The sequence below is a fragment of the Epinephelus lanceolatus genome, chromosome 1 (assembly GCF_041903045.1).
Source record: "Epinephelus lanceolatus isolate andai-2023 chromosome 1, ASM4190304v1, whole genome shotgun sequence".
Classification (NCBI taxonomy): domain Eukaryota; kingdom Metazoa; phylum Chordata; class Actinopteri; order Perciformes; family Serranidae; genus Epinephelus; species Epinephelus lanceolatus.
In genome coordinates, this window is record NC_135734.1 from 1099722 (window position 1) to 1123290 (window position 23569).

At 41.1% G+C, this 23569-nt stretch overlaps 1 protein-coding gene and 1 long non-coding RNA gene across 27 annotated transcripts in view; both read right to left on the bottom strand.

Annotated features, from left to right (window-relative positions):
* The window catches only part of plekha6 (pleckstrin homology domain containing, family A member 6), a 374661-nt gene that overhangs the window by 177016 nt on the left and 174076 nt on the right, over window positions 1–23569 (bottom strand). The gene's annotated exons all lie outside the window — the stretch shown is intronic.
* Window positions 11030–15545, bottom strand: LOC144463153 (uncharacterized). Of its 2 annotated transcripts, XR_013491341.1 has the most exons (3): window positions 13946–15537; window positions 13542–13697; window positions 11030–12236 (listed from the first exon to the last, which is right to left on the bottom strand). It is a non-coding gene; the product is annotated as an uncharacterized LOC144463153 (long non-coding RNA). The 2 variants fall into 2 exon arrangements; XR_013491442.1 differs by lacking the exon at window positions 11030–12236 and adding an exon at window positions 12252–13296 and having other exon boundaries at window positions 13542–15545.

A 23569-nucleotide genomic window follows, 5' to 3' on the forward strand; every position in this document is an offset into this window, starting at 1 on the left:
CGGGTTAAAATAAAATTAATTGAATAATTTACAATTTGTTGACAGCGTTTCTCTCTCGCGCGCGCGCTCTCTCTTTCTCTCTCGCAGTCTCATCTTGTTTCTTTTCTTTTGACTTTTCTAAGATGACAGATGCTGAATATATACTCCCTATCTGATGCTGTGGCTGTTTGTGGCTGGCTGAGAGGGATGTGAACTCATTAGTTTGCAGCTGTGTTAATCAAATCAGGTTGGGTTTCCATTATGCGTGCCAAACGGTGCCAATCCCCTTTGATCTGACATCAGATGTGACCGGACAGTCAATATAGAGATACATTTATCGTCTCCTCAGCTGTAAAACGCTCACTCTTTCCAGTTGGTAGGTCTGCCATCTAACCATCTCTCCGCCATGCGCTCCAATCGCGCCTCTTTTAAAGGGAATGAGAGGTGACACTCTGATTGGCTTATTGAATGATATGCCAAAAATACACCCATGACTAATTTACAAAGTCCAACCCTTTTAGACTCTCTGCCATGGTGCACAGTCTAAAAATGCGCTGTCTAGCTAGCAAGTGACTGGGACATGCCCATGCGCTGCACGCCTGGCGCTTTGCGTTTTAGACCATCTAAATAGGGCCCTTTAAATGACACATTCATAAACATTATATCCATGTGTTCCCTGAATAGAGCTGGGTTTTCTGACACAGGCCCCGCCCACTTCTGCTGCACATTCTCTTTGCTAATTCGCCACATGTCCAAAACCTACTTTTTCGAACTACTCCTACGGTTTACGCGCCATCTGTGTGAAACTTTGCACATAGAATCTCCAGATGTGTCTGATCAAAAGTTATCAAAAGAATTTTGGCACTCCAAAAAATGCGGTAGTTACGACCAAACAATCTTTTTTGCTAGCTAAAAAACACATATTGTTTCATATTTTGGTCAAAGTAAATGCTTTTAACATCAAACTTAATTCACTTGTTCTGGAGGTCATCCAGAGGCTCTGTGCCAAATTCGGTGCAAATCGGCTAATGGGGGGCACTAAAAATCCACAAACATCAAGTCTCAAGTACAAGATTTGAACAAAATTTGGTGAGTGTGATGTGGGGTCACTCCTGAGGCCGGACATAAAGTTAAGTAATAATTGGTCAAAGTGGGCGTGATTTATTACAACAAATCCAAATTACCACACATTCAGCCTTTCACACTTGTGGCGCATTTCCCATTACAGCAAATACCATGGCTCGGATGTCGGCCCTGATCCCTGCGCTCGCCCTGAGCCCGTCGTGCTTTGCGCGGGGAGGCTTGGCCCCCGTTCTTAACTGCTTGCAGTTCTAGTTATTATTATTATTCCGACATTTCGTGTCCAAATTTCGCCAAATGCTTCTAACCTTCCACATTCGTCCGGAGAGATCCGAAATTCGATATTTTTGGGCGGTTGCACATGGTTGCACATGGTCCCCCCCCCCCCCCCCCCCCCCCTTTAGTTTGTCGTAGGCAAACGAAATTTGGTACGCACATGTATCATACCGAGACGCACAAAAAAGTCTCTTGACGTCATGGTAAAAACCCAACAGGAAGTCGGCCATTTTGTTTTGAATTTTTTCGTTACGGCGATTTCCACAACTTACATTTGAACGAACTCCTCCTAGGGATTTCGTCCAATCAACTTCAAAGTTGGTACAGATCATCCTGAGAACATGCTGATCAAAGTTATTAAAAGCTTTTCTCCATGTCAAGGGGCGTGGCCACTAGGGCCTGATAAATTTTTGGCGACTTTTCGTTTTCTCGCCATCGAATTTCGAACGGCTCTCACACCCACATACTTGATCTCAGCAGCTTCAAACTTGCTGGACATGATGATAGCTCCACCCCAATATGTTAATATCCCACCTTACTCATAGCGCACCCTGGTGGTAACAGGAAGTGACCGGTTTTTGCTTTAACATGTACTGATGCCACAAACTTGATCGCATCAACTTCATTCCACTTCTAATGCATGCAGGACAATTTGGTTAAGCTACCTTATGAACGCTGTGAAGCTACGTCTAATGATGTCCATGTGGCGGCATGGCGACTATCGATCCCTCGCCGCTAAATACATTTGGCTTTTTGATGGCTTCAACGGCCTCATCTCCTCATGAAAATTGATACACAGGTCAAGAATGGTGAGCTCTTACAACCCCTCCCCATAGGGTTTTTTTCGAGTAGGAAGATGAAAATTGGTACATATGTGTATATTGCCCAGACACACAAAAAAGTCTTTTTGATTTAAACTTTTCATTTTGGTGGGGATTTTATGATTTCGACATCTTGTATTTTGACGAACTCCTCCTAAAGATTTTGTCCAATCAATTTCAGATTTGATACAGATCACCCTGAGACCATGCTGATCAAAAGTTATTAAAAGCTGTTCTCTATGTCAAGGGGCATGGCCGGTATGGCGCCTCCCTCGCCACCAAATACGTTTGGCTTTTTGATGGCTTCAGCAACCTCATATCCTCATGAAAATTGATACACAGGTCAAGAATGGCGAGCTCTTGCATCTGATAGGGGCGTCACCCATGGGGGGGGGGACAAAATGCCTCTATAGTGCCCCCTTGAAATTTTCAAAAACCCCTCCCCATAGGGTTTTTTTTTTGGAGTTGGAACATGAAAATTGGTACACGTGTGTGTTGTCCAGACGCACATAAAAGTCTCTGGCACCAATGGTCTACTCCAAACAGGAAGTCGGCCATTTTGATTTTGACTTGTCATTTTTGCGTGATTTCCACATGTTGTATTTTAACGAACTCGTCCTAGGGATTTCATCCATCCATCCTCAGTTACTCTTCCTGAGGTTTCTAGCGTTTTTTCCCCCCGTTAAAGGGTTTTTTTTGGGGAGTTTTTCCTTCTCCGCTGTGAGGGTCCTAAGGACAGAGGGATGTTGTATGCTGTGAAGCCCTGTGAGGCAAATTGTGATTCGTGATATTGGGCTTTATAAATAAAATTGATTGATTGATTGATTGATCCAATCGACTTCAAATTTTGTACAGATCATCCAGAGACCATGCTGATCAAAAGTTGTGCTCTGCATGTCTGTAGGTCAAAGGGCGTTGCTGCTATGGCGCTGCCATTTTTGATCCATCGCCATGCATATTCAAGCAGCTCTCTGTCCCACATAATTCATCCAAACTGCTTCAAAATTTCTGTACATGATAAGAGCTGCGCCCTCAATGCCTCCATATGCTCGTAGGCAATCTCGCTCATGGCGCCCCCTTGTGGAAACAGGAAATGCCATCTTTTACACTGACAAACACCAACCTCAAGCTCCTGATCTTATCAACTACATTTTGTGGCCACATGATCAAGTTGATGAATCTCCACAGTGACACACATGTCCTGTCATGTTGCAGGCCGCAGCGGTGGCGACTTTTCATCCTTCACCACAGAACATCAACTTGGTATAAATCCTTCATGCATTGTCCGATTTGCTCGAAATTTCACGTGTGATGAGGGTCCACCCCTGAATGCCAGGTTTTTTCTCCCTTCTCGCTTCGCGCCACAGCCCCCCTGTGCCTCAAGCCCCCCCGGTTGCATGGGGGAGCGAGGGTCCGATCACAGCTGCTTGCAGCTTTAATGTCTTATTGTATTTCTAGACTTTTTAAATACTTTTAACAAACATACAAACACTTTATTTATGAAATATTCAAGTCATTTATGGAGAAGTTTTGCTGAAGTGTGGATGGACAATGCTTTAAGAGATTTTTGATGGGTTAACAATCTGGCCCACTGCATCTACCACCATCCTGGGCCCACTGGAAGCGAGCAACAGTAGCCATCCACCACCTGGCCAAGCCCAGGCTTCAGCAGCAGCCATCCACCACCAGGCCAGGCCCAAGCTTAAACAGGAGCCATTCACCACCAGGCTGAGCCCAGGCTTCAGCAGCAGCCATCTACCATCAAGCCAGGCCCAAGCTTAAACAGGAGCCACTCACCAACAGGCTGAGCCCAGGCTTCTGCATCAGCCATCCACCACCAGACTGAGCCCAGGCTTCTGCAGCAGCCATCAACCACCAGGCCGAGCCAAGGCTCCAGAAGCAGCCATCCACCACCCGGCCGAGCCCAGGCTTCTGCAGCAGCCATTCACCACCAGGCCGAGCCCAGGCTTCTGCAGCAGCCGTCCACCACCAGGCTGAGCCCAGGCTCCAGTGGCAGCCATTCATCACCAGGCTGAGCCCAGGCTTCAGCGGCAGCCATCAACCACCAGGCTGAGCCCAGGCTTCTGCAGCAGCCATCCACCACCAGGCTGAGCCCAGGCTTCAGCAGCAGCCATCCACCATCAGGCCAGGCCCAAGCTTAAAAACGAGCCATTCACCACCAGGCTGAGCCCAGGCTTCAGCAGCAGCCATCCACCATCAGGCCAGGCCCAAGCTTAAATAGGAGCCATTCACCACCAGGCTGAGCCCAGGCTTCAGCAGGAGCCATCTGCCACCAGGCCGAGCCCTGGCTCCAGCAGCAGCCACTACTAGGACCTGCTGCATCTTCCTACAGGTCTGCTTTGAAATGGCTGCTCAATTATTTAAAGGACACGGAACAGTATGTATCATTTAATGGGCATTCCTCACATAGAGCGAAGATACTTTGTGGTGTTCCCCAAGGCTCTATCGTTGGACCTCTCTTGTTCTTGATTTATATCAATGATTTGCCAATGGTTTGCAATTTTTTTTACCTCTTTTATTTGCTGATGACACATGTCTAGTTGCATCACATAAAAATGTTGATACTCTATTTCGAGAAGCTAATGAGGAATTATCATCTATTTCAAATTGGTTTTGTATGAACAAACTCTCTCTTAATATAAATAAATCTAACTTTTGTGCTCTTTTGCGCTAAAAACAAAAAATACTCAAAAGAAAATGCCAAAATCATCTGAGACAACAAGGAATGGAAACTCCATATAGATCATGTATGCAAAAAGATTATGAAATCAGTTGGTATCTTGAGCAGAGTTTGTTCACTGACCAATCATTCTTGTCATTTAACCTTGTACTACAGTCTAATCTTTCCTTATATTATGTATTGTAGTTCTGTTTGGGGCGCTACATGCTCTACTTATCTTAATAAGATTCTGTTAGTCCAAAAAAGATTTCTGAGAAGGATTGGTTGTTGTTAATAGATGTTACCCTTCAGCTTCTTTATTCAGAAGATACAAACTTTTATCTATCTATGATGTAAACAAATACCAGATTTGTGTATTTATCTATAAATTCATACATTTAACTCATGACTTACCAAGTGTTTTTCAAAATGTTTTCATTTTTTTCTTCTGATATTCACTCATACTCCTTTAGACAGTCCAAAGACATTCATTTTTGTCAGACTTCCCTTGCTCAATTCTCACTGAGTTATAGAGGACCATCTCTCTGGAACAACCTATCACCATCTTCACTGGCAATCTTCAAAAATCAAATAAAAAAGTATTTAATTAATCAACTTTAATGTGGAATTATTATTTTTTTCCTTGTTTGAATTGCCTTTGTTTTTGGTCTGACTATTTCTTAGTTGTTTGTGCATTGTCAAACACATAATCTTATATTGATTTTGTTGATTTTATTTGCTCTTGTTCTGTCTTGATTTTTTTATCTCATTCCTCCTCCTTGTCCTTCTGCTGTCCTTCCCCCTTTTTGTTTGTTTGTTGTTTTGTTTTGTTTATTTCTTATCCTTACTGTATGATTTAATTAAGAGGAGGTTCTTTGATAAGCCTTTAGTGGCTTCTAACCTCTACTGCACATTTCCTTTTTAATCTTGTCAGTTTTATACTGTCTGTTTTTAACATTATGTGCAAATAAAACTAAACAAAGAAAGATTGCATTTACATTTTGAAGAATTCTATGATTTGAACTTCGAAATTTGATAAAAACATTAATTTTTATAGATTTAATTGTGAAAACCTTCAGTAAAAATTTGTAAAAAATGTAAATCTTTAGACAAGGGAAGGAACAAACATAACAGGTTGATATATACAGTACAGGCCAAAAGTTTGGACACACCTTCTCATTCAATGCGTTTTCTTTATTTTCATGACTATTTACATTGTAGATTCTCACTGAAGGCATCAAAACTATGAATGAACACATGTGGAGTTATGTACTTAACAAAAAAAGGTGAAATAACTGAAAACATGTTTTATATTCTAGTTTCTTCAAAATAGCCTCCCTTTGCTCTGATTACTGCTTTGCACACTCTTGGCATTCTCTCCATGAGCTTCAAGAGGTAGTCACCTGAAATGGTTTCCACTTCACAGGTGTGCCTTATCAGGGTTAATTAGTGGAATTTCTTGCTTTATCAATGGGGTTGGGACCATCAGTTGTGTTGTGCAGAAGTCAGGTTAATACACAGCCGACAGCCCTATTGGACAACTGTTAAAATTCATATTATGGCAAGAACCAATCAGCTAACTAAAGAAAAACGAGTGGCCATCATTACTTTAAGAAATGAAGGTCAGTCAGTCCGGAAAATTGCAAAAACTTTAAATGTGTCCCCAAGTGGAGTCGCAAAAACCATCAAGCGCTACAACCAAACTGGCACACATGAGGACCGACCCAGGAAAGGAAGACCAAGAGTCACCTCTGCTTCTGAGGATAAGTTCATCCGAGTCACCAGCCTCAGAAATCGCAAGTTAACAGCAGCTCAGATCAGAGACCAGATGAATGCCACACAGAGTTCTATCAGCAGACCCATCTCTAGAACAACTGTTAAGAGGAGACTGCGCGAATCAGGCCTTCATGGTCAAATAGCTGCTAGGAAACCACTGCTAAGGAGAGGCAACAAGCAGAAGAGATTTGTTTGGGCCAAGAAACACAAGGAATGGACATTAGACCAGTGGAAATCTGTGCTTTGGTCTGATGAGTCCAAATTTGAGATCTTTGGTTCCAATCGCCGTGTCTTTGTGAGACGCAGAAAAGGTGCACGGATGGATTCCACATGCCTGGTTCCCACTGTGAAGCATGGAGGAGGAGGTGTGATGGTGTGGGGGTGTTTTGCTGGTGACACTGTTGGGGATTTATTCAAAATTGAAGGCACACTGAACCAGCATGGCTACCACAGCATCCTGCAGCGACATGCCATCCCATCCGGTTTGCGTTTAGTTGGACCATCATTTATTTTTCAACAGGACAATGACCCCAAACACACCTCCAGGCTGTGTAAGGGCTATTTGACCAAGAAGGAGAGTGATGGAGTGCTGCGGCAGATGACCTGGCCTCCACAGTCACCGGACCTGAACCCAATCCAGATGGTTTGGGGTGAGCTGGACCGCAGAGTGAAGGCAAAGGGGCCAACAAGTGCTAAACACCTCTGGGAACTCCTTCAAGACTGTTGGAAAACCATTTCAAGTGACTACCTCTTGAAGCTCATGGAGAGAATGCCAAGAGTGTGCAAAGCAGTAATCAGAGCAAAGGGTGGCTATTTTGAAGAAACTAGAATATAAAACATGTTTTCAGTTATTTCACCTTTTTTTGTTAAGTACATAACTCCACATGTGTTCATTCATAGTTTTGATGCCTTCAGTGAGAATCTACAATGTAAATAGTCATGAAAATAAAGAAAACACATTGAATGAGAAGGTGTGTCCAAACTTTTGGCCTGTACTGTATATTTTTGTATAATATAATACTATATGTTTTGGTCGTGACAAATTCTGAGAGAGGAAAAACATTCCAAAACAGTCTGAAAATACAATATAAAAATTTACAGTCATTTTACTAAATATGTGACCTTTACATATGGTACTATATATAGGGACAAAGTTTTGGAAATAAAACATACAAAATTTCAAAATATTTCTAGCCTAACTTTGCACACATTCGGTAGAATGCCCCAGTTATGAAACAAATCTATCTCCATAGTCCAGCGCTGTGCTGCGCTGCTGTGTGAGCAGCATGTTACACTGTCCATAGCAATAACTATGCCAGGTAACAAACTGCGTCAGACTCTTCTATCAGGAAAATGCGGCCCGAGCCACACTCTAGTGTGCTCACCTGTAAGTGGGCGCACGTGTCTGTGTGTTTGTGTGCGCATTGGGGCGGAACTCCGCCATGTGAGATACAGAGAGCAGAGGAGGATTGTAAACGCACACCGTGTAGAGACAGAAATGACATGCCGTTGTGTAACTAAGATAAATAATATAAGGCTGTTTAGTTTGTTTAATAAAAGGACAGGGTATAGACCTGTTCTATAGAAAAGGTAACCTTAAATGACTTATGTTGTGATCTGGCACTATATAGAAAATAAAATTAAACTAGAACTGCAAGCTGTTATGAACGGGGGCCAAGCCTCCCCGCGCAACTCAGCCCCCGTGCCCCACGAAGCCCACGGAAGTCAACCCTGAAGCACAACGGGCTCAGGGCGAGTGCAGGGACGCGGGCCGACGTCCGTGCCGCGGTATTTGCTGTAATGGGAAATGCGCTGGAAGTGTGAAAGGCTGAATGTGTGGCAATTTGGATTTATTGTAATAAATCATGCCCACTTTGACCAATTATTACTTAACTTTATGTCCAGCCTCAGGAGTGATCCCACATCACACTCATCAAATTTTGTTCAAATCTTTTACTTGAGACTTGATGTTTGTGGGTTTTTAGTGCCCCCATTAGCCGATTTGCACCAAATTTGGCACAGAGCCTCTGGATCCAGAACAAGTGAATTAAGTTTGATGTTAAAAGCATTTACTTTGGCCAAAATATGAAACAATATGTGTTTTTTAGCTAGCAAAAAAGATTGTTTGTTCATAACTAGCGCATTTTTTGGAGTGCCAAAATTCTTCTGATAACTTTTGATCAGACACATCTGGAGATTCTATGTGCAGAGTTTCACACAGATGGTGCTTAAACCGTAGGAGTAGTTCGAAAAAGTAGGTTCTGGATATGTGGTGACTTAGCAAGGGAAAATTGCAGCAGAAGTGGGCGGGGCCTATGTTAGAAAACCCACCTCTATTCAGGAAATACATTGCATTGATGTCCATGAATGTGTTGTTTAAAATGTGGAGGTTACAGGCAAAATCGCATTTGCATCTGTTATAGCGACACCTATAGGCTGATTTGCACCAAATTTGGCACAGAGCCTCTTGATGACCTCGGGAACAAGTGACTTCAGTTTGATGTTGAAAGCATTTATTTTGACCAAAATATGAAACAATATGTGTTTTTTAGCTAGCAAAAAAAATAGTTTGATTATAACTAGCGCATTTTTTGGAGTGCCAACATTCTTTTGATAACTTTTGATCTGACACATCTGGAGATTCTATGTGCAAAGTTTCATGCAAGTGGTGCTTAAACTGTGGGAGGAGTTCGAAAAGTAGGTTTTGGACATGTGGCGAATTAGCAAAGAGAATGTGCAGCAGAAGTGGGCAGGGCCTGTGTCAGAAAACCCAGCTCTATTCAGGGAACACATAGACATAATGTTTATGAATGTGTCATTTAAAATTTGGAAGTTACACGCAAAAACGCATTTGCATCCATTATAGCACCACCTAGTGGAGCATATGCACAATTTTTGGTATGGAAGATCTGTGTCCTATTCTATATGTACCCTATAAATTTCACAGCCTTCAGCATAATAGTTCAGCTGTAATAAATGTTTGTTGTTTATCCTATAATAAGCCACACCCACATTGACCAGTCATGACCACCTTCAATATATATACCAAATTCGGCTCATACCTTCACAGTGTCATGCCAACTAAGGATCTGAGATTTGGTGTTGATAGCATTAAGTTTGACTGAGATATGCAACAGTTTACATTTTTATAGCTAGCTACACAAATTTGTTCATTAATAATTTGCGGAATTTTTGACAGAACAAAATTCTTTTGATAACTTTAGATCAGGTCCAGGTGAAGAGTGTACGTGCCAAGTTTCACGCAGATCGGACAAAATCCCAAGGAGGATTTCAAAAAAGTAGGTTTTCCAGTTTTTGCAATTTTGCGGAAAAAAAATTAAGGCAGAAATGGGCATGGCCAATTGCAAAGTGATTCAGCTCTATTCAGGGAATCTGGGGATATAACGTTTTTGAATGTACGATATACGGTGTGGGAGTTATAGGCCAAAACACATTGGCCTTGGTTATAGCGCCCTCTGCAGTCAGACATATGTAGTTTTTTCATCTGAGGTACGTGCAGGGGTCTGGACCAACCCTCCAAATTGCACCACCCTCCCTTGCACAGTTTAGCCTGCAGCACCATTTTTATCAACAGAAGAATAAAAATAGAGAAAAACTATAAAAATCTTTACAAAAACAATAGGGTTCCTAGCACCGCTGGTCCTAGGAAACGCTTCTGCTTGCATACACGTTCCCTGAGGCCCCTCGGGCTTGGCCCCCTAATAAAATTAACTAGACCTTCAAGGGGGAGTGAGGGGTGCCATTGGGGGGATGGGGCGCCCCCCTAATATAATGGTAGATGAAACACTGAAACACATCAAACATGTTAACGCATATAAGATGGCATCACCAGGATATGGTGTGAGGAAAAAAACAACTTGTGTGCAACAACTTATCCCCGCTGCTTTTAAGCAGCCTCTTGACATGAACACAGACAGGGCCAAAAACATCACCGAAGCAATTGGCATATGCATATCCACATCTATGCGCCCATATGCCATAGTAGAGGAGCCTGGCTTCAAGTATTTATTGAAAGCACTTGAGCCATGCTACAGGGTCCTATCCTTTGCGCACATCAGCCAGTCTATGGTCCCTGCCATTTACAAGCTTGCAGGAGCAGTGGTGTTTAATTCTGTTTATTTTTTACTTTTATAACAGGAGATGGTTTGTAGTTTTACAGTCAATTGGTGTCTGTTCAAAATAAATGAAAAAAAGCTAGTGTAATACATGTGTGACTTTTTGTTGCTTTTTTCCCGTTGTACCGAAGCGAAGCGAACCGAACCGTGTCCCCACACTGAGGTACATACCGAACACCGTGACTTGTGTGTACCGTTACACCCCTATTATTAAGTTTGACCATTTTTTAATGTTTTAAGTCTAATACACTTCAAAAATTTAAACATGAAGCAAAGAGACATAACTATCTCCCACATTTATTAAACAACAGCAAATAAATACAAAGTACTGCCATGTACTGTCAGCGACAATGAGCTGAACAGTAGTTAAGTTTAAAATTCCTTAACCATTCTTATATATGTAGCTTAGAATGCCTTCCCTGTCCTTTAGTATGTATACAATGTTTTCAAACGTTTTAACATCAAAAGACTGACCTTTGACCTCAGTACATAAAATACAGCTTAGAACATTTTAACATTAAACTACTGATATACAGATATGCTGACATTGGCATAAAAAATGCTGCTCACTAGAGCACTTTCACTGTAGCATATTTTTGTGTACATTTTTTAAACCATTTTAACATCAAAACAATTTCCATACCAGAAATTCTTACCTCAGCATATGAAATGCAGCTTAGCAGAACACCTTGACACTACAAACCAGCAGAAAATTCTCAAATAACGGAAGTAAATCTGGAAGTATTCTGTGCCCAACAATGTATAGCAGCAGCTGTAAAAGGGCCACTTCAAAGGGCACTCTTAATTTCACTCATGAAATATTTCTTTGAAATGAAAACACTGGGGCACAGAGCCAAATTCTTAAGAAATGATGCCTTCCAAGATGCTGTGCAGTGGTTCAGATTTTCAGTCACTGGGCAAGCGTCTTTTTACACAGCAACAGTGTTAAAACAGGGTTTTCTCTAACAGTCAATATGTGAGTGGCAAGTATCTTTATCTTTTTAGGTAAAAGGTAATCCACCTAACCTCACCTGATTTTGTTTTCTTTCATTTTGATCCTCAAGAAAACATCTACAAAAAATGGTCCAAAACATTTTTCAGGCTCAGAAAAAATGTACGACATTCAACACACACAAACAACTGAACAGTGTTTCATAAGTACAAGGCCAAAAGCCATGTTTGACTGTCTAGGCTAGAAGCTTGTTTTTGAGGGCAACAAACTTTGAGGTTAGTTCTGGGCACAGTGTATTGAGTCCTGCAAGAAGTCTCTGAAATCCCTCAAAAGTGTTGGAAAGTTTGGGTGGATACTTGAGACTCAGTGCATATATCATCCCGAAGAGTGGGCAACATGCCCATGCCAGGTTGTCAAGATCAGCTAGCATTGGGATTCCTCCAAGATGATGTCCACCGCATCCAGCTCATGGCAACCATAGATCCTCATACTATGCACTCTCAGGTCCTCATGCACAGTGTTATCTGCTGTTCCCTCTATGACAAAAAGAACATAATGATTAAGACAGACTGTTGTTGGGATCAACATATATATTTTGGCAACATAATTTTAGGTCTCACACGGCAGCACCAAATATGTTGGGATCAATATATTAGGTCTCACCAAGGGGCACCAAATATGTAGGGATTTAATTGGCTATCGGAAATAATTAATAATTATTAATAATAATTAATAATTATGTTAAATAATGTGACTTAATTAACATTAAATCACCTCCTGGGGCACCATTCCCGTAAAGGGAAAAATGATAGCAGTCTCATAAAATACGCTAAACTATTAATTTGGAGTTTTGATTAATAATTAAATTAATGACAACAACCAAATTTTTATCAAGTGATTACTTATTGATTGTTGACTTACCAGAAAACTGTTTTAATGGTTTTTATGTTTTTATCATTTTAATCAGTAACCACCACCACACCGTCTTCTACAGAACCCGCTTGTTGTACTGTTTTGTGACACTGTTAAATTTTCAGCAGGAGACGAAGCAATGTGTCGGCCAATATCCTAAAGGCTATTAAAAGGAAATCAAAATCACCTTGCAGGCTGTCAGAAATGGTGACTTCACTGTCTGTCCAAATGTAGATAGTGTTACAGTAAATACAGTGCTACCATGGTCTTTACTACAATCTACTACAAACTATACTGAATAATAAACAGTAACTTTTGCCTTACTAAGAAAGTAATCAATTATATCTAGTTCTGTTAAGTTTCATTGGCACAGTAAGTGGTACCACCTTCCTGTCTGTTTTTTTTTTTATCTTTGGACAGTCAGACTAGCTGTTTACTCAGCTTCAAGTATTTAGTCTGAGGCTAACCAAGCTGTGACTCCAGCTCTGTACTGAACTCTCACAGACATGAGATTTGTATCTATCTTAAGAATAAAAGCTTTTCTCAAAATGTCAAACTCCTTTCAAAAAAAAAATACATAGTAGTCTGAGTTGAGCTCCTGCCCAATCTCTCCTATGTACTCAATAAGGCATCCCAGGGTCACCTCCCTTTTCTTCACCACAGAAGTGCATTGGTCATACAGTCCTACAATGAAAAAAAAATGTCTTTCAGTCAGTATTACTCCAACTAAAACTACTGTGGGTCTTACCTACTCCACAGGGCGTATATTTTCTACGAAGCCAACCATCATCAATCACTCAAAAGAACCACTTGCAACTATTCATTAACAACATATATAAAGATCCACCCAGTTAGAGCAAGATAATTAAATACCAACCCAACTACTCATTGTATGATGTTCCTGGAACTTTTTACTACTTTTACCTCACCTGTATCAGGTCCATTAGCAAGGTCTTGATGCGCTGACCAAAGGCTCCTCTCTTCGCACTGAACAGCTCCAGGAGCTTTGGAGTGTGTCTGTCTGGGTTGGACATGAATGTTGATTCCAGTGGAACTGCGATGCACCTCCGGAGCGCCTCATTTATCTGTAAGATAGCAATTGTTTGGCTGTTAGGACATTCAAGAGGTGTGAGAAGTTGCCAACCTTTCAACTGTATGCAATCTAGTACTCCTCCAAAATTGTTGGACTTCAATACATGCTGTTAACCAAAAGGTTCATATAGGGGTTGTCCAACAACACTGCTCTTCACTCATTAATGGCATAAATAACACTTAACAGTTTACTCTGAATTGAGCTGTTAACTGAGGAACGTATAAATTATAAATCACTTACCTGGAATGGTTTGAAGAGGAGTAGGCCATTTTCTTTCAGTTCTGCCACCCCTGGAGACTGGCAAACCACTTCCTTTCTTCTCCAGCTGTATGTCTTTGCCATCATGTTATTTATGCTCTTGATGCTGCCTTTTTGCTTGCTGGCTGCAATTATGTCAAGTCTCACATTCTCAAGGGTGTCATCTGTTTCACCAGGTGGGTGTGGGGGGCAGGTAACTTAATTCTGCCTTTTTTGGTTTCTCGATGTTTTTAGCAGATGTTCTGTCATCCTCCAGCTTGTGTTTCATTGAGTTTATCAGAAGTTCAGGGCTTCCCGGTGTTTTACATTTTGTCCGGTAGTTTCTGCATTTGTACTTCAAGCTTTGCTGCCACCCCTCAAATCCACTGTAAGAGCCAGGATCCTTCAAGCAGGGATGCCTCTCTACAAGTGCTTGTGCTACTGCAGACCTCTAGACATCATTGGGGTAAGCTGTGTAGGAAAGCATGGCTTCTGCCAGGTGCTCCAGAATGTCTGATTTGATGTTTGGTGACATCAGTGAGGTGCCATGTCTGAAATAACTCTCGTTGCCTTGCCTCAAAGCCAGCTCACTGTTGTGCAAGAAAGTTGGAATGGAAAACACAGCAGACCATGGGTTCTGCCTTTCAGAAGGGGAAGGGTTCAGAATCACAGTATCTTCTGTACTAACAGAGTGTGTCACAGACTCAGAGGATAAAAAGCACACATCAGGGACATCAGGTGTGTGTTCCTGTGGAACAAAGGTCAGTGTGGCATCAGGGTTGCCTTCCTCTGGAACAATTAGTCAAGCGGCTTAGCAAAATAATGGGGACGCGTCGGACAAAAGCACCAATTTTTTTCCATATGTTCTTCATCATCATAACTTTCAATCTAGAAGGGGAGCAACTTCATCAAGATAGTGGAAGGCGGCCATCTTGGATTTCCAAGATGGCCATGTAAGATCTATAACTGCCAATATCTCAGCTTCCAAGCTACATAGAAGGTCAATCTTGGTGTCAAAATACACATTTTCTGGGTCAAGGAATGCATTAAAGCCATGAGGACTATAACTAGATGATTGTTTGTGCCAATATTAAATAATTTGGTTTGTTCCTTCACAAAAGACTGAAATGCACTTCTGTTTCTATATCTAATATAACCATGCAATTATAAAGGTATTTGACTTTTTAAAGAGATTGCTTTGAAACTTCTTTGTGATGTCTACATGTATCCCTAACCAAAGAGCACCTCCAAGAAATATTTTGAGTCCAGGAATTACTCCTACCCAAACATCGTTTGAGACAACAATATGCATTTGACAAAGTAAGCTAGAGTGATGCCACTCACTCTGCACATGCTCAGTTAAACAGTTAGATGTTCAGTTATTGACACAAACTCCCAAAGAAATTTACTATGGAGATATATTTGTGTCTTTATTACATGCGAGAAAATAAATGATATGAGAGGGGAAAAAAATGTTTGAGAGAAAAAAAAATATTTGAGAGAAAAAGTTTTCACACTGATAGCAAAAAATAATAATATTTGAGACTAAAAAAAGTTTTGAGAGAAAGTATTTTGTCATAGAATATAAAAAAATAATTTGAGATTTAAGAAATGATTTCCAAGAAAAAAACTCTCAAAAAACTTTTTTTACTCTCAAATATTATTTTTTTGCTATCAGTGTGAAAACATTTTCTCTCAAAAAAAATTGTTTCTCTCAAAACATTTTTCTTCTCTCTCTCAAAAGTCTTTGCTCTCGTGTCAGGATTTTGCTCTCACTGTGAAAATAATGTTATGGGCGGGGCCACGTTCCTATTGGCCAGTCTCAATCGAATTGACAGCTAGGTGAGGACCGTCTTGGGAGTCAAATTCAACTGAATCATTCATCCACCATGGTGGATTCACCGGCATAGATGTGCTGCGTTATTTGGGAGGGGATATGCATATATAACGTTATGCATGTGTGGCCAAATGGAGAGGAGAGGGAAATGAACCGACAACACCACCTGTGGAATTCCCCCCCAAGGGAATACACTCAAACCTGTAGACTACTCTTAACAACAGAAGGTCACACAGATTCGTACACTGGTAAATATGGGTACAGGAGACGGACTTCCAAATATAACACAGAGGTCCAAAGCCGTATGAATGCACAGCCGCATTACAGTGTGCTTTAATCCGTCTGTGGAAAACCGGCAGAACAGCAGTGGAAAACGGAGCGGCCGCACCGGGGCTGGAGGCCGTGGATAGCCGTCCTTCAGGATGCCCAGCTGACGGCCCACGTCACCGGGCTACAGAGTGCAGCCCCACACAGTGCACAGAGGAGGAGGAGAAGCCACAAGCTGTGGCCTCAGCTACAGCAGGACAGAGAGCAGGACAACCTGTTAACATAAAGTTAACAGAACTAGCAGAAGTAGAAATAAAAAAACAGAGCGAGCTTACCGGAGCGAAGGGAGCTTAAGCACAGCGCACAGCTCAAACCCAGTCACCGTCTCAGTGAGGAAGAGCAGACACCACGCTTTTCAAAGTCCCCCCCCCCCAAAGCTGCACACAACAGGAACGGCCAACGCCGCTGTAAAGCGAAGAGTCACGGCAGCTGTGACACCATAATACGCTTTAACAGTACACAAACATTGCAACACCCATGCCTACCTAATGAGTCCCAAGTTTGGGTACAGAAACCGGAGCACGACACACACAAAGCATGCCAACCGGAGCACGCCACACACAGCCCTCGCCAGGTAAACGCCAGGTACAAGTGAGCGCGCCCGTGAGGGGAACACCAAATAACGCAGGTGCCACCACTGCGCAATTAGGCTCCGACAACTGGAAATTAGGCCCAGCTGATGCCAATTAAGGGCGGAGGTGTAGCCGCGCTCACCCTGCCACACATGGAATGTTGGAAGAGAAAAGCACCGTAGTAAAGTAACGTTAATGGGATAACCTAGCTAGATGTAAAGTTAACACTAGCTGGCTAGTGCAGTTAATAACACAATCTCAGTAAAATAACATTAGGTGAGAAAAGGGATTCATTATAGGTATGATGTTGAAACCAACTTGCTCAGCTAGCTACCCATCAATTGTGTGTGTCACCATCTTATCCAAACATTGGAGTCTCCGCTCTCAAATAACGCAGCACATCTATGCCGGTGAATCCACCATGGTGGATGAATGATTCAGTTGAATTCGACTCCCAAGACGATCCTCACCTAGCTGTCAATTGAGACTGGCCAATAGGAACGTGGCCCCGCCCATGACATTATTTTCACAGTGAGAGCAAAATCCTGACACGAGAGCAAAGACTTAGGTTTTGAGAGAGAGATGAAAAATGTTTTTTTCTTGGAAATCATTTTTTAAATCTTTAAAAAAAAATTTATATTCTATGACAAAATACTTTCTCTCAAAACTTTTTTAGTCTCAAATATTATTATTTTTTGCTATCAGTGTGAAAACTTTTTCTCTCAATATTTTTTTTTCTCTCAAACATTTTTTTCCCCTCTCATATCATTTATTTTCTCGCATGTAATAAAGACACAAATATATCTCCATATTTACCAGCAAGTGTTTTTAGGTTAAAAAAAATAAAAAATAAAATCCCAAAAACATTTCTATCAGAAGAATGCTATTTTTGGATGATGACACTGCTGTAAGTAGCTAGTAAGTAGCTAGCAAGTACAGGTTAATAACTAGGCTACCTAGCTAGCTAGTTTCAGCGGGTTAGGGTTAGCCCTAACCAGTACTCAAGTTGTAAAAAAAAAAAAAAATCAGGCTGGATGGTGGATTTTTTCACATGGGGACATAATTTGTGCTGATGACAGCACAGAGGGTCTGCCATAGAACCACTGCTCTTACATAGTTAGGGTCAAATGCACAGGACAAGTGCAAAATCATTTCTTCTTCTTCTATTTGGGTCAACCGATGATACTAATAATAATTGAAGTCAATTTTGCTTTTAGAACATTTAATTATAGTGTATTTTTCAAAAAGCAGTTAGTGGTATATGATCAAAACTGGTATCTAAGGGTTATTTTTTAATTGTGATTAATTAAATGATATAAATTAAACAAGAACCCCTTCATGAATAAAATGAAAAAGAAATTGGGGAAAATGTTGATCTTTATTGATACAAATACAAATATTGTAGGTTAAAATTCCCAACTTCAGGGCATGGAGTGCAAATTGAAACTTAAAATATAAAAATATATTAAAAACACAAATAATACAAAATACATAGAACCAATTCTATGGCTGCCTATCCCACTCTCCCCTATCTCATAAAAGGTTCCAGAGATTTTCATAGTCATGCTTTTTGTTCTCAACATTTCTTGCCCTTGCTTGTTGGCCATAGTTATCCTGAAGATAACTATGTGAAGAAAACAAGCTCATTATGGTTTTGTTAGAATGACTGAGCAGAAATCTTATGCAAGCACATGACATTATTCTTCCAGTTGATTTTTAAGAAAACTACATATTTTCTTGATAATGGCCAACATTCAAGTGTGGATTTAAAAAAAACACTGAAGATAAAATAGTTTTGGGGCTGAAAATAATTTCTCACCTTCCTTTTAATATCACTGTTTAACCCTTTGGGCCCTAGGCCTTTTTGGGGTATTTTTCCTTCCTTTACTTTTAAGCTCATATATTATATATATCTTGTTTTTTTCAGGACAATCTGGGCTATCCAGATTTGCCATCACCACATGTCCTTCTATGTGCCTGTATTTTATATTAATTTTTATAGCAATGAAAAAAAACAAATCCATGTCACTAAATTCTTACATTTTTACATGTATCTCACCATAGCAAGTTGGAAGTTGACATATTCTGCCATATATGAAGAACCATGATGCTGGGACATTCTGTCATTTCACAGCTGTCCAAAATATGTGGTTTGTGCCAGGCGGACGTGATAGCCAATATATAGATGTGTGTGGTATCATAGGAAAGCTCTGGTCCTACGCTTTCATGTGATATGCGTGGCATTTCTGTGCGACCCTGCATTCGCGAGTAATCCATCCAAGAGTAATGTGTGTGCAAAGCTGTGTGAAAGCTTTGTTATACATCATTTTAGTGTAATTTTATCATCTTTTTCGCTGTGAAAACATTGGACTACCAACAAGTGCTTGGTCTTGTCGGAAAGCTGTGGTTCCGCTGTTTCACATGATATGAGTGGCTTCTCGCTACGACTCACGGTTGCGGAGAAAATCCATAGAGAAGAACAAGGGTGAATTTGGACGCACTATGCGTTGTTCGGGCGCTCTCTTTATAGGGCACGGGCATAACATCCACGGCGCAGCTCCCTGAGATATGATACAAAAATATCTTTGCATGTGTGCCCTCGCCCACAGTATTTTACTCGATATGCGTGAAACCAAAGGTAAAACTAAATGTTGAAATAGCAGTAATACCACATTCATTGAAAATATGACACAACGGATGGAATAAAGCCTGACTAAATAGTCAGCAGACTTTCTTGTTCAACAAGAGTTATGTGATCTGTCTTCTCCAGATGAAATTCACAATAGTGTTCATCATACCAAGACATCTGTTTTTTTATGATAAAATGCACACTTTCCCCAACAAGTGCAATTTACACAATCTCTGCATAATCAGGAAGGTCTGCTGTACAACTATAGACCACAATCATGCCTTTTGAGTACCTTGTTCCCTGAATGGTGGCCATGTCAGCCAGGTATACTTCAGACTGAAAAGGGGATAAACACCTGAGTGATTCCTGAACATCTACATGCAGGACATCTAACGGCGCTGATGTCACCCCTACAACACTCAGAGCAAGTATCATTGTTGTTGAATGCAAGTAGTGGCCAATCACAAGCTTCTGTTGACTGTCTTTGAAATATAATGCCTGGTTTAAAATAAAAAATGAAGTATGTGGAGTATGCTTCTTGTGTTAATGTGTTGCAAGTCCAATAAACATTTGTTTCACAACTCAATGAGTCAAGCTCCGGAGCAGGACTGGAATTTCTTTGTCTGCACTCATTTTTATTGTGAAGATTTCTGCTGAGTTGTCTTTTTCTTAATCCTTCCCACTTGGCTCTGATCGTAACGGTGTCACATTTCTGCTGAGTTTCCACTTTTTCTTTAGTCCTTCCCCCTTGGAGCTGAAACATAACGGTGTCACATTTCTCCGTTCTCCCCCTGATGGCTGCTTCTTTACTTGCACTCGTTCATAATAGTATCCCCGCTCTCCTTTTCTCCCTTGGAGCTAATTTCACCGTGTAATGCTTTTCTGGGCAGTCTAAGCCCACCTCCTCTAGAGTCATATCAGGACAAGCTGGAATTTCCCCTAACTGAGCCCATCCTCATGCTATTTTTAGAAATGATTCACAGTGAATCCTAGGTATTTCTCCACCACAATGCTTAAGTGCTCAATGAATGTATGTGTGTCATAAGAATACATACAATAATAAATCAGTGTGTGATTCGTCAGTTGCACAGAGTACATTGCTTCAACACGTATCTTTAAAAGTCAACTTAAAGGTACAGTATAAACACTTCAGTAAATCAGTACATTACACTACAAAAGCCCTTTAGTTTTGTTTGTAAACCTTAATTCCTCATGCCTTAGTGTGATCTACATGAGGCCTACCTAATGTGAGATAGAGCTTTTTAGGTGAATTGATGCTCCATGAAGATGTGATGGTGTTCTAAAAAAAAAAAAATACAAATGAAATAGTAAATTAATGAAAATATCTGAAGGGATGTTCATGCAAATCACCATTTATTCAAGAAGATCTTTAATTTCTTTTCACTTGAACAAATGGTTTAAAATGAATCAAATACATTACATTACATTACAAAATACATTAACAGATTAAAGTTGTAAACAGGATTCATTTACAACAAAAAAAACTCATAGAAATATGGATGTAATTATTAATTGAATAATGCACTATACATGTAATATATATATATGTACTTTTTCGTTTAGCAGTAATGTAGTCAAATCAGTAATTCCTGAAAGAATATTATGTTATACTGTCATTGTTTGACATCTAACAGACCTCACTGCTACACCACATCCTTCAAATTATTTATGACTTTTTCTGAGCTTTTTAAGAGGGCCAGGGCCACTAAAGATTCACAATTTAAAAGCTAAATTTAGCCTAATGTTGATAGACAGCTCAATGTCTGTTAAAACTTAAATCATGGAAGAAAATAGGAAGCAAAATCTACCAGCCTTTGAACCATGAAATCAGTTTTAACTTTTGGTAGTCTTCAATATCATCATCTTTTACTTGGTGACCAAGCAGGGACCACACATTCTCATAATAATTTTTTCATCAAGCAAAAGAGAGCACTCAGTCTTACATTAAAGACATAGGGCTCTAGTTTCGCAGACCGGGCGAGGCGGGGGCGCAGCACACCTGCGCTTCGCCAACTGGGTGTGGTCAGCCAGATTTTGCAAGTTTGGCACACCGTGCGCGCTGGCGCAGCTACTCGTCTGTCCCACCTCCGTCCCTCCTACCTGCACAAGTCGGAAAGAGGGAGAAGAGAAGGCGTGGAGTGGGTTTTACACACATCACACCAATCAAATGAGCCCCTCTCCTCGCCCTTAAATGCACTGCACGAAGGTGTAATGAGAATTTACTCAATTCACCATGGCAGAAGAGAGCAGCAGCGTCAGACAGCCAAACTTCTCCCAGGAGGAAACTGATGTTTTGGTGCGGGAAGTCAAAACTCGCAGTGTCCAAATATAAAGAACGGGCTTTTCTAAGATGTAAGATGCTGAATATATACTTCCTATCTGATGCTGTGGCTGTTTGTGGTTCGCTGAGAGGGATGTGACCTCATTAGTTTGCAGCTGTGTTAATCAAATCAGGTTGGGTTTCCATTACGCGTGCCAAATGGTGCCAATCCCCTTTGATTTGACATCAGATGCGACGGGACAGTCGATATAGAAATACATTTATATGCTGATTGCAGATAGTTGCATTGAATAGTGTTTTTTTTGGGGGTATTTATTGCATTATTAATGTGCCTGATATTCTGGAAACCTGCCTGTGAGGTTTTGGTGACGTGTGCGCACTGTCCGCCGGTCAGCCAAACTTTGGCTTACACCGGCTGCGCTCCCCCTGCGCTGACAGTAGACCTGGTTTCAGCTGGCAAGCTTTTAGCGCACCTTCGGCGAAGCCTTTTGGCACGAAACTGTCACTGCGCCAAGCTGGATCTGTCGACACCTCACCCTGCTGCGCCGCCACACCCATCTCAGCGCACCTCGGTCTGCCAAACTACCAAACTGAGCGTGCCTTGGGTTGCGCTGCTCTAAAGTAGCTCTGCGTGGGGTTCGCCACCCTGCGCTGCGCCATGCCGGGAAACTACAGCCCATACTGTAGCTGTGGCTATCCACTCTTATTTTGAGATTCAGCCTTACTTTTAATACTTAGAAAGAATCTCTAGTTTTTCTCAAGCTTCTTGTAATGTTCTAGTCATAGGCGTAGTTTTAGATATGGACGCTATGGACATGTCCATACCAAAGCCACGGAAACACGAATTGCCCCTATAAAAAATAATGCTGAGTGAAAACTGTAGCCTACTTCGCAAAATCACTGTTTTAGAATTACCATTCACAACTTGCGAAACCTTATCTGGCCTGGTTGACAGCTGCGTTCAGCAAGCTATCCAATCAACAGCCTACTTTTCCTCCCTCCCTCCCTTGGCGTCAATACTCAACCAGCGTGCCTATCACTGACAGGTTGTCAGCGTCTTGAGATGAGAGCTCGGCAGCTCAAAGTCAAAGCACAATCGATCGGCAACAGCGAGGATTTTGATTAGGCAGCAAGTAAGATTGAAGTTACTGAAAATAGGGAATAAAATGTTGAACAATTATTATTTTTCTGTACAGAGTTGTATCAATGCTAAAAGTTTAGTTTGCATCCTAAATGTCTATGTAAACTGTAATGTTGCTAACTGGTGGTGCAGCTCGTCAGAGAGCTAGCACTAGCTACTGTAGCTAGCTATTAGCTAACAGGTCTCATAACGTTTGCTGAGGCAGAGATAAGGTGCTGTCATGTTACCTTTAGCTAGTAATAAATCAGTTTTGGTATGCAATGTTAGAAATAACTGTTGCAAACTCCTAGGTAAGGTTTAAGCAATGACTAGGTGCACTCACCAACTGAATTGCGTCTGGTAGACATCTGGTTTGTTTATGCAATTCAATTGATGTCTGTGACTGCAGAATAACTAGTTCAACATAATTATGTTCATATTACATAGGCTACACAGAATAGACTATAGGCTACACGGAAAAGAGTGTTTCTGTCTGCAAGTAGTTTGATATATGGTCAATCATTTCGCTTTTATGATGAAAAAAATGGACATTCGACATTTTTTTGCCAAAGCAGCAGAAAGGAAAGATCAGGAGAGGCAGGAGCCTGGAGATGCATCAGGGTTACAGGTGAGATTAGAGTCTGACTCATACACTGCCTGGCCAAAAAAAAAGTCGCCACCTGGATTTAACTAAGCAAATAGGTACGAGCCTCCTATTGGATAATTACTGCATGGGCGATTATCTTTCAGCTGGCAACAAGTTATTTAACCCCAGCTGGTGCAATGAGTTGCTTCTCATTTCCTAAACAACCATGTCGAAAGACACATCCCATGGTCGTG